Source organism: Bombus vosnesenskii, unplaced genomic scaffold (assembly GCF_011952255.1).
Source record: "Bombus vosnesenskii isolate JDL3184/JDL3185 unplaced genomic scaffold, Bvos_JDL3184-5_v1.1 scf7180000013379, whole genome shotgun sequence".
NCBI classification, from domain to species: domain Eukaryota; kingdom Metazoa; phylum Arthropoda; class Insecta; order Hymenoptera; family Apidae; genus Bombus; species Bombus vosnesenskii.
The window spans coordinates 47,428-60,017 of record NW_022883009.1 but is presented as its reverse complement, the minus strand read 5'-3'; the positions used below and the strand labels follow the sequence as shown (position 1 = coordinate 60,017).

At 35.9% G+C, this 12,590-nt stretch overlaps 2 non-coding genes across 2 annotated transcripts; both read left to right on the top strand.

Moving 5' to 3' along the window:
* Nucleotides 1-862: 862 nt before the first annotated feature.
* Trnat-ugu lies at nucleotides 863-935 on the top strand. Its single transcript has one exon. It is a non-coding gene; the product is annotated as a tRNA-Thr (tRNA).
* Nucleotides 936-5,612: 4,677 nt separating this feature from the next.
* Trnat-ugu lies at nucleotides 5,613-5,685 on the top strand. The gene has a single exon. It is a non-coding gene; the product is annotated as a tRNA-Thr (tRNA).
* Nucleotides 5,686-12,590: the final 6,905 nt, after the last annotated feature.

Sequence of the window (12,590 nt, the reverse complement as noted above, 5' to 3'; positions counted from 1 at the left end):
ATAGGAACAAAATTGCAATTTATTTCTTACTGTGTAAATAACAACTGGTCATTTGCACAGAATATCTTAATGTGACACAGGAGACTTCAAATTAACAATATTTAATAAAAATAATAACAAAAATTCTCTAAATTTCTAAAAAAAACATTTGCGAATTAACTCGATAATCCAACGAATCTAATCCTCAGATACAAATAATTATTACCACAGCAATTCCAGACGTTAGAAAGGAGCAATAACAATGACTTCCCTTTTCATTCTACGAAGCAACGAATTAAGCATGCAAATTCCTTTTCGTACCAGGTCTGACGTTTCCTTGGTGTAATTATCAAACTGCTATCTGCGGAACATTATCAGTTCCCCTTTTTCTTTATTTGATTTTAACTTAGGCAAAGGTGTGCGCAAGCAAGCCAAGCCACGCTGTCGGAACTCAAGGCAACTGCTATTATTTCCGCTGAAACTGCAGAATTTCCGTGTCCCTGGCACACTGCAGCCCGACAGAAAGGAAAATTCACATTCGAAACATCTGTGGCTGCATTTCCTAGTCGCCGTTACAATTAACTTTTAAGAGCTATGCGACGCCAGGTGTCCGTTCGTCGACGCTAAAGAAATTCAAACGTGGATTCGCACGCGAATACTGACTAGCGTGACTAGCAATGCGATTCCCTATCGGCTATTAATTGAATGAGATGTGGTTGTATTGGATGCGTGTTTTGACGAAATATCATCCTGATGAATACGACGAAGTAATAAAATACCGCTCATATGTTGTAATAATGACAAGACTCGAAAAATTTGTTAAAATATTAAGCAATTTAAGGTGGATATAGCCAGATGTGCAGAAGAAAAAAAAACTTCAACAGCCTCCATAGCTCAGGGGTTAGAGCACTGGTCTTGTAAACCAGGGGTCGAGAGTTCAAATCTCTCTGGAGGCAAAATTTTGCACGACTACTCCGCCCTTTCATACTTTTGCCGATGGTATCGGTCAAGTAAAGTTCGCGTTAAGAAACTCATATATACTAAAACTGTACACAAATGCGGAATAAGAGGTATCACGTGGTAACAAAAATTCATTGAATGATTAATTTTTAAAAATGTATTTTTCTTTTGCAAGCTGAAAGAGAACAAATTAGGAAATTAAGGGGTAGAAAAAAATAAAATAGAAATCATAAAAAGGAAATTAGACATGTAAGGAACGACAGAGAGAAAAAACGATATTATAATAAAGAGAATGTAAAAATGTTCGGATATTTACGATTGGTAGTATATGCATGTGACAGATTGTTAGTTTAGGTGTTTAAGTATTAGAACCATCTCAAATATCGTGTCTAATTATTTGCTACATTTTCTACAAAATACACCGCATGTCGACAAACTTGGCTATTTTATTTTACACCACATTATTTCGAAAGCAAAGCTGTCTATCGAGATATCTGAATAATTTACGTCACATTATACGAGGTGGGCAACATTTAAATAGGATAGTCAAAGGGAAAGATGTATCGTTCGAAACTCTGGACATAAGTGGGAAACGGATATATCATTCCTTGGTAAATTTACAAGATAGCAATAACAGTGGGCGTACTGCTACGAACGACCCTGTTCTAACGTGAACGGGAACGATGTATTTCGAAATTCCCTATAATTTCTACCACGTATCGTTGAATATACGATGCCTTTATATTACCGAGCAAACCGGGCTCGGGACACGGAGCATTCTCTCTCTTCCAACAATGCTAAAGCACTTTGTGCACGGGGCTGACTTACAATTCACCCCTCCGCGGTCTTTGTTGCGCGAATTTATCGATTTCTTACCCCGATACCTGTTCGATATCGTTCGAACGTCGAAAAAGTCGGCAAAAAGCCACCATTAATTTACGAGCTATAAAGGGTCATTGTTTTGCCGCCGAATAAAAGCCCAGAAGAAATTTCGAATGCTTGCTGAAAGTCCAAGAAAAAGGACGATGGTTCCTTAACTGATCCCTCTCTTTCCTCCATTGAGCTTGATAGATTGTAATTAAAAGGTTTTCAAAGATTGTGGAGTAACAACATAGGGAATAGGGCGAGTTTAGATCTATAGTTTCTTTTCGTAATTGTCCCGAAGCAAACCTCAACTCGAAATGAAAAATGCAATTACCTTTTGAGCCATATCGCAGCTTTCAATTCAATTATCAATTAATACGTATCAGGAAAAACTGCACGGAAATAATCTCACGAGCAAAAGGAAAAACGTATCAAACTCGCGAAACCGATCATCAAAATATAATTGAATCGCATCGACGAAATTGAAACATGGAGAGGCGGAGAATAATGAATATCGAGGATGGTGTGACGTTCAAAAACATTTCGGAACTCGTTTATCGTAATAGATGGGATAAATTCGAAAACGGTAAGAGTTAATTTAATAGGAAGTACGTAACGCAGTTTCTGGAGAATGCAGAGAGAGAGAGAGAGAGAGAGAGCCAGCCCCAGTTTTCCAGTCGACCCGATGCCCGCATACCGTGGCCCCTGATACGTGGTTAGAAATTAAAGCGAAATTCGCGTTAGCTTCCCTTCCACGCGGTCGGAAACGAAAGATTCCCTCGCACCATCCGGCTGATATTAGTCTAACGAAGCTGTAGTCAGACCGGCAGTAGAAGCAAAAGCAAAAGCACTCGGAGTATTCTCAGTGACGAAGTCCAGAGAAAATAAAGGGAGTCACGATTCTCGGTAAACCGCTTAATTTGAATTCCCAAATTTCGTGCGAGCCAAATTAAAACCGCATGTATGCCCGACCGAACGAAAAACTCATCAAAGAGTTCGGGGTTACGTGACTGATCAAGTCGTAGTTACTGGATGAATCGTGATTTTGACGAGTGGAGTTCACTCATGTTTGGAAGTATTTTCCACTTTCGTTTATTTTTTTCATTTTAGTTAGATTTTGCTGGATCTGTGCGAAGGACGAAAATTAAACTGGTTTGATAGAAAAAGAGAGAGTGAGAGAGGGAGAGAGATTGCTCAAATTTTCGTGTTGTAAGATACGGATAGAGTCTATATCCTTAACAAATCATCAAACAATCAAACGAACGACTTTACAGCCTTAACAAATCAACCGGCACCGTTACTATCTCACAATCGTTAACACTTACCTTCTTAAATCTTACAATCTCAAAATCATAAAATTATAATCGTTAATATACCTCTCCCTAGATTTCATTTTTCTACATGCTCCAAACTTTGCAAAGGAAATCGCATAAATTCGCGTATTGCGTGTTACAAAACCTTCCCCTTATCAAACGATAAAAACCTGTGAAACGCGACGACCTACGATGGAAGCGGATACACGTCGTACCCTTGGCCGTATCTAGACATATTCATAGATCCGGAATTCAGCGGTCGAATGTAGAGAGCGTGTCCTCGCGTGCGGAACGATTTCCATCGGACGGTGCATTAGGGCCAAGCCAGAAACGTTTGTTGATTTTTCCCCGTCGAAAACGACGACGATTTGTCCGCAAACATTTGGTTTCCCCAAGCTATGGCTCTCTACAGATCCGTTCGCTCCCATTTTTCCTTCCGAGCCCAGCAACCCTGTTCCCTTTCCTTCCTTCCTTCCTCTCTTTCCCTATTGTGCAACAACAGCAACGCCGTTTATGTTTACACCTGTGTGTTCGTTGCTACGTGTATACACGGGAATGCACCGATTAAACACAAAAATGGAGCACAGGTACACGCTTTGAATACTTGCAGACATTGTGCAGAGCACGAACCATATGTCGGCTATTTGGACAGAAACTGCGACTTGTTTCGAGGAACACGTTACCACGTTTATCAAATTAAACATTCACGGTACATCGTTGGAATGACGCTTACTTTCTTCTTCTTCGTCGTCGTCATGGTCTTCCTCTTTTTAAACAGTTTGAATGTGAACTTTGCTCAAGTGAGATTACAAGAGTAATACCAATATTGACATTTCTTTTTTTAATCATCCAATAATGACAAAAAATGTTTTTTAAAATGTAGAGAGATACATACAGATTTAACGCTTAACACGTTTAACAGACAAATTGTTATTGATACTTCAAATCACTTTAATTAACAAAAATAGAATTAGAAACACGATTCAGCAACTTTTTAATCATCCCTTGTAAGAAAACCTGAAGCTTCAAAGGCTTGGAGGGTTTCGTCACCCTCGGTTCTAGAAAGAGAAAGCCACTTGAGGGTGCCATAAATTAAACCCTCTCTCGTACTGCGTCGTGGCTTAGCAGGCCCCAATGGTTTTGCGATTGCGATACCTAGGATACTTTTACATTCCTTGTACAGTCGTTAGCGTGGATAAACGTCAGAATATCATACAAGTATCTTGACCTTTTCAATAAAACTTACTGTTAGTGTTTTAAACAAACTATGTATTATATTACTTTGCTTCGAAAAATTACGTTTTGACCAGCTTATCTAAGATTTGGACCACCGTACGACATAGGCGAGATATTTGAGTCTTTCTTAACTTTCGTTACGAATTTTCACTCATGTAAACTGAAATAAATCTCCATCGAGGTTTCAAATGGTTAAGAAAAATAAATGAAAATTTCGAAAAATCCTTTTACTTGTAGAATCTGTTTTCACTCGAAAGAGTGGCATGTTATGGATGACGCATGGCGTATGCATAATAAATCACGACCGCGCGTTGGAATTCGCTTAAATAACACTATTACCAATGAATGCCACAGTTACCATATAACCATGTAATTAGATAATCGCTAACAAAATCGATGTACAATTTGCTCGATGCATTCGCCATCAGTCCACTTACAATTTTAATTGTTAGAAATTGTGTGTTTGTCAATCAGGAATACACATGAATACTAATTATGCCTGATTTAATCGACAATCTTTTATTTTATATTATTAACGAGGAAATTAACTCTGAAATACTATTGTCTCGATAACTACTTCATACAAATAAAAATAACAGTTTGATCAGATACGGAACCATGTACATAAGGTTAGCGTAATGTATGTAGGTAGATAAGAATCGCATGATGGCAGAAATTCATGCTGATATTCTTATCTTATGAATAAGTTTGAATGAAATGTAGATGTAATTAAAAACTACTTCTATGTCTATCTATCAAGATTACAGGCGAAGATTAATCATTTTTTATTTCATAAAATTTTTAAATATTTTTTACTTTATATAATATATAATAAATAATAAATTGATTTATATAATAGGACAAGTGACCTTAAAATATACAAATACATATCAAGATTAATAAAATAAAAAGATTAATGATAATAAAAGATAAATGAAATAAGAACTGCAGCCTAATCGAATAGGGAACTATAAATAGAAAATAGATAAGCATATCAGACAAGGTGTTAAGAATAAGGCTGAATTATTCGTTACGTTCCCATTACGTAATTAATTTCAATGGCTATTACGCGACAATATTAATCATTTGTAAACTAGACTTACATTCTTTTCAAAAGATTTCTTTCCAGTTCTGCACAGAATTATGTTTCAAGCATACGTGGAAGTAAAATAAGAATATTCATAGTTATTTAACTTCTAACCGTAAATATTTCATGAAACGCAACATTTTTCTATGATGCCAAAAGTTGGAGGAGTATAAGCCTCCATAGCTCAGGGGTTAGAGCACTGGTCTTGTAAACCAGGGGTCGAGAGTTCAAATCTCTCTGGGGGCATGTCATTTTTTTTCTTCTTTAATATCAATTTAAAACATTATTAAATAAATAAAACATATTTGCAACATAAAAAAAGATTATGAATTTATAATTCTATATATAAAAAATATTTTTCTGCAATAATAACAACCAAACAAGCAAAAAAACATTTCTATTGTCTATACCATATTTATAAAATCGAATAAATACATGATTATATATTTTACGATATAGTTTATTGCCATCGAAACACTAAATAAAACGAGTAATATAAATTCGCGCATTAATACATACAGTTAGCTTTATAGAATTGTCACAGAAAATCGTTACAACGACGTGTTACTAGCTCGAAATTAAACGAAATTTATAGAAATTTAAGTCAGGAGTTTATATACAATATTAATGTTTTTCTGAATAAGAACAATCGCACGTGCAAATATTTGTAACGGTTCAATGAATTTCTCACTGTCCTCGTAGGAACTCTTCATCCTAAACCACTGGTGCTTCACTATCGATCACGATGATAAAACGTGTGCAATCCACATGTGGACGAAATATTTCCCGCCGCTGTCTATTACTTTCCTATACGAACTTATTGGACGTGTGGTAAAAATTGTGTCTTCGTTCAACTGGAGACCATTACACCTTATGAATCGTTTCTTCATAATTCAAGAATGAGTAAAGGGATCTAATAATCGTTTGAAGCGTAATAAATATAGTTTTTATTGAAATCGTAAAATAATATTAATATGTAATTGAATACTTTTGAATTTGGAGTGATTTTTGTTTCTTTATCAGCTTTTCTTATTATATAAAATAAATTTTTTTACCTAAAACATTTCTAGGACAACGATGGGATGAAAACCGACAAACAGAAATAAAATTACATAATCGAAATGAAATCGTAAAACTGCCACTTCGTTCGTTATTATAATTTTTCAACGACCACAAATGACTTGCTTTGTTTGACCATAATTAACGTCGCTCTTATTTCTTTTTCACATTCATAATTTGCGATTTTTATTAAAAGATAATTTTTATTAAACCAACAACGTCGTGTCATTGTACAAATAGTACTTTCATGATTCGATAATATCACGTCCTTGTTGAAACAATTCGCGACAACGCGAAATTGAAACTCGACGACGTTACGCGTCAGTTTCGTTGCATTTAAGCGTTCTACTTTCCTGTCGTCGTTCATTTAGATTTATAGAAGTGCATTGACTCGGTGAACTCTTGAACCTCTACTCGTACGTCTTCGTCCCGAGTCTAGTTGGAGAAAAAGAGTCCTTCGAAGAAGAATGCTTAGAAATAGAATAATAGAAAACACGATATCCACGCGTTTCGTTTCGTCGATAACAAACGATGCTTGTTTAAACTATCAAGCAAGAGTAATGAGAATTTCGTCCCCGTCAGCCGAAGACACAGCACAGAGGGAGAGGGAGAGAGAGAGAGAGGGAGAGAGAGGCTGGCCTGTTTGCTTTAGCAACTGCTTTGATCTAAATAGGTTCGAGGGACCAGCGAGTTGAAAAGTAGCTCGCTTTACTTCCCGTTTCTGGTAAATATTAATTTATGGAAAACTGAAGCCGGCCGAATGGAAAACAAAAGACCTCCTGCCTCGTTAAAATTTACTCTCTGTCCTCCGGGCAAACGGATTTATGCATCTGAGGATGATTTTCGAGTCAACTTTGTTTTTTCACATCTGCAGGAATAAAGAAGTTCCTCGTTGTAGAAGTTAACTTCTTCCCATTTTCTCAATTTCGAGTCTACAAATATAAAGAAGAATACGTTCGTCTGTTCGAGAAATGAATGACCAAAATATTATTGAGGGAATTGGAAAGGGAAAGAAGTTAATTGTCGGTATAAGAATGCATTTTTAGATCATAAATTATTACTGCGGTATTGGTCAATTTTTGAACAGATCATTGAAATTTATCACTTCGTGATTTTATAAGAAAATTCATCATCTCGCGTCTCAGCTTTCCCTCGGCAAACATTAAAAAGTACAAGAAGTGAAAGTTATCAAAATATTGCAAATACAGGACCTCCAAATGAAACAACAAGAAAGGAATACATTTGTGAAACAGAGGAACGTAATATCAGTGTAAGTAACATGAAATAGGAAGAGAATTAAGACCCATGAATTACTGGCCAAAAGCAACGAATAGAGCTTACGAACGACACACAAGCAGACACGTTCCATCTGACCGTGTGTATTATCTATTGGTTAAATTATCGATTTCCGTTGCATAGCAGCCTTCAGGCAAACGATAGGAAATGTGTCAAAGCAATTTCACAATATCCCATGCGAGACTGTCCGACAATTTATCGAAATGTTCCGAATCTCTTGGTAAATTGATCATGCCTACCGATGATTTATCTTTCACCGATCTAATTCAACGTTCGCGACAAGTTCGGCGTTAAAACAACAATTACGATACGCTTAATCGCGGTGAATATGTGAGTTAGGTTGAAAGAATATTCTCCTTCCTAAATTCTCCAGAACTTCGTAATAAAATTTCATTTCACACATCAATTTATATTTTAATTTATTTCCAAATGTTCAACGACAAAAATTTACTTGAGTAATTGATCGAATTCGATGTTGCCCAATGCAACTCCGCTTTCCTCTCTCATTTTTCATATCTCTGTTGCAAATTCTTGCAATGCAGTTAATTATAATTTGCACGCGAGTGGCGCGCAAAAAGATAAATCATCGAATTTTAATGAAAGCGGATGGCAAGCCGCGTTGAAAACTTCTTACGGAAGGTACCGCGATGTTATTAATTTACCAAAGACAAATTACCCTGTCTCTGGCAACAACCTGTTAAGTTCGCTGTCGCGACTTCGCCTGTTATATCAAGATCCATGAACAATTTGCAGCTCCGTAACAGGTCTTATAATTACCTGAATGCCGCTCATCGTTACACATCATTGGTACACATCGCGCGTGATAGTCAACCAAATATTGTCGATAAAGATCGACAGTATGCGATATCGTGTAATCGAATACGTTATCGAGCAAACTATCAACGGGACATCCCAACGTTTACAAATGGGAATGAAGGCACAAAGGGAAACTTCGATTCGAGCACGTTCAATAGCGTGGCATAGTCTTTTCTTCGAAAGAAAACCATATTCAAGACGTAATGAAACAATTTTCTATCTTTAAAACTACGTCTCAATTCGAATCTTTAAAACCATCATATTCCAATTAAACCATCGTAAAACTATCTGAATACATGGAATCCGGTTTCCCTCGATCTGTAAAATAAGCTTCTTTCGCTCACAAAGAACTCGAGGACGTAAAAAGACCTACGAGGAACAAAACCGCAATAAAAGAAGGAAATCCTCTCACGAAAAGGCGGGAGTTTATGCAAATTCGCATAAACCTCCCAGCAACCCGGCCTCTAACGAGTTCAATTCCAATCAGATCGTGACTGATTTTCGTTAACTCTCGGTACACTACTGAACAAATAAGGAAGATTTCACGTTCCCTTCATCTCTTTCCGCTATTTTCATCTGACCGTGTAAATTATACGACACAACCAGCGAATATCATCCCACGTATCCGAGAGAGTCTCGCCTGAGAAACCGCTAGCTTTCTGCCCAATTATTTTCGTATCTCTGCCAGCTATGACCGCTATCCGTCCGTATCCCTCTGCCCTCACCCTTGCGGCTGGTCGTGGACCACACGTGTCCTTGTATCCATTCCCGACTACCTTTCACCTGGATATCACATTCAGGAAATGGGAAAACCATAATGGCCGCTGAAATGCAACCTCGGAAAATGTCTACGGCTATATATGCCTCGTCCCGTTTCCGACGCTATATCTAGACCGAGTGTGGAACACTCGGCATGAACGAAATTGAAAAGTCTACAAGGTATGTAACAGGCGAGGTGGACGATTCAAACCCAGCCAAATTTGTTCGTAATTACAAGAATATAATCAGAGAATTACGGCGCAAACATGCTCTTCAAGGAATACAAGCGAAGAGTGTCTGTATGAATAAGTATTTGATGAATAAGTGAAATTTCATTTGTCAACAAAATATCGTAGTAAATAATTAATTATTAATACAATAATTTTGCACAATAATTAATTTATCAACTAATAATACTAAATACACCTTCTTCCATAAGAATTTTATATTTTCCGAATGCGTGTAATATTTTATGGATTTTAAGAGAAAATTCGCGCTATCGCGTAAACCATCGATGAACCATATACTTTTGTTACATGCTATGTAATATTATCGCTGAATAGTACTTGCTCATTTTTGATGGAATACAACTTCCACTCAACTTCCCGTAAACTGCTACTACAAATTCCAAAAATTATCATTTTGAAAGGATATCATTCTCATATCAGAAACAGAAACGTATTCAATGCATACAGAAGTCTAATATAAAGGAGAAGAACGGAACACGTAGGTGACAGTAATAGCGGGAATTCGTATTATCGACTGCGGTCCCAGTAATCGATTCACGGGGAAGAATCGCGTCCTCCCTTTACCGGGGGCGTCAGCGTTTCACCCGCCGCGCAGCGTTGTGCATCTCTCTTCATGCATCACAATGTGTTGCTGCACTGCATTACGCAATATGTCACAGTCAGGTCATACGGGTCAACACGCCAAAGGAACACCGTCTCGAAGTTTCTAAAGCGTTCGAACTTCTCGACAAATTGGCTCTACGGAATGAACATACCGTCGCGTGAATAATAATTATATTTTCTCCATAGAATTTAATCCCTTGTTCTTTATCTAATATCAGATTCATCTACCGAACTGGTGCAAAGTATTCGAACAAATACACATACAATACACAAATACAATACGAACACTCTCTGAACTAAAAGTATCCGTTACACTACACAATTGTTGTGTACATTATCTACGATTATGTCGCAGAAGAATTGTGTTTAGTTAACGCTTAATATGAATAACGGGACGATATGTCTCAAATCGTGGGAACAATAAATAGACCTGTAAAAATTGTTTCTAAAAGTAATAGATCTATCTTATCTCTTACTTATAATCGAAATAACACGCTCAATTGGCGGTAGATATATATGCGTAATTAATTAAGAAATCCTGAGATACCTTGTGTACATACAATCCGACCGAAACACAATTTCTTTAATTGGTTGCTTTAACTAATAACGAAAAACGGGAGATGGATGCCGTGAAAAGAAGTTCTTTCGAAAGTTCACAGACAGATCTGCGATCGCGTTTAACAGCGGCGAAACTTTTACATTCGTACTTCTTCGAACAGTTGGAAATAAATCCACGGATAGATACACGATCCGGTGAAATCTTAATTTCCCTGAAATTGATGAAAGCATTTGCGCTATCGAATTTACAAAGATATCCGCGATTCTTTCAAGGTTACCATGGAATAAGGCATGTTGTGGCTCCACAAAATATTAATTTCTGGTCAAAATAACTTCTAATTATTATCTTATTCGTTATCTAATTTATATTTCTTATCAAGGTACTAATTTCTAATAAAATAATTTTTAATGAAAATGATGTGCGACTAACGACTGAAAATAAGAAAAATAAAAATATGCAGACTTTTCCGCGAGAAACTTGCTTTACGTGAAATGAGCCTTAGCTATAGTGACTAAACGACCCGAAACGACAAAATGCATAACAAGCAGGCAAGAAAAATAATCAACGTCCACTCGTAAGTTCTTTGGCAAGATGGTTTTAGAAATTCTGCGTATAATCGTGCAGCAGATTCTCGAGGAACGTTCTAAATCTAGAATTTCTAATGTTTCACTCTTTTAAATGTACATGTTTAAATAAGATGGTAAAAATACATAATATTAATAAATATAGGTATTCCAATTTTCATCCTCTATTTAAAGAACTAAAAAAAAATTTAAAAGAATGCTGCAGAGTTAATACAAAATAAAATAAGAGTAAAAGTACTAATTAAACCGCGAAAATAAATCATTAAATAGTCTGTGAAATTAAAAAGGATATTAATTTATACATAGATGATTGAAAAGTGATAATCTACGAAAATAAATCACTCGACACAGCTAAGGACCTATTCTAGCCATTCTTTATCAGACATGAACGACTCGACTCAAGAATCAAATATATACCGAAAGCATGAATACACTTTCGATTCTTTCAATGGTTTTGCATTCATTATCGTGATTTTTCATCCCTTTTCTGGCATGTAATAGATGCATCTTAGAAAAGAGGCGGGTCACTTTAGATTTCATAGCACGAAACGATCATCTATGTATAATAAGGTCTGAGTAATTTCTGTATTCGCATCAAGAGACACGAGTGGTTTCTGAGATTATGGAAATGATTATTTAAGAGAGTCTTGTCTGAGACACGTGACAGGATGCATTGAGAATTTCGCAAATAATCGATCGTTTAAAACTAGATGAACACTCTCAGCAAATAGACGTGGAACATTTGTTATAAAAATTCTCATTGTTTGATTGGTTATTTCGTTTGTTTCATTTCTTTTGAATATTTTATCTCTCTCTCGTGAATATCGTATCGATAGCCGTTCAATGAATTTAAATTATTAGTGTGGTAAAATAATATGTTTCATCCGATATTACAATATTGCTAATATACTATCTTATGTATATTAGTTTAGTATCAATATAATATTGTTTGCATGAAATTCTATAAAAACATGCTTTTATATTATTTCAAGGGAAAATCATTTTTCAAGAAAAATTTTAATTAAAATAAATGATTCTGTCGACCAGAAAAATTTAATGAAGCCAACAAAGTAAAATTGAAATATTTTTATTATAGCTTGTTTGAAAATACCAAAGTAACCAAACAAAATATGATTCTGTGATCTAAGCTCTTATGTTATCCTTTATTTATACCATATTTTTAAATATACAAACTCATGTTAAGAAGGTAAATAATGCTATATTTAT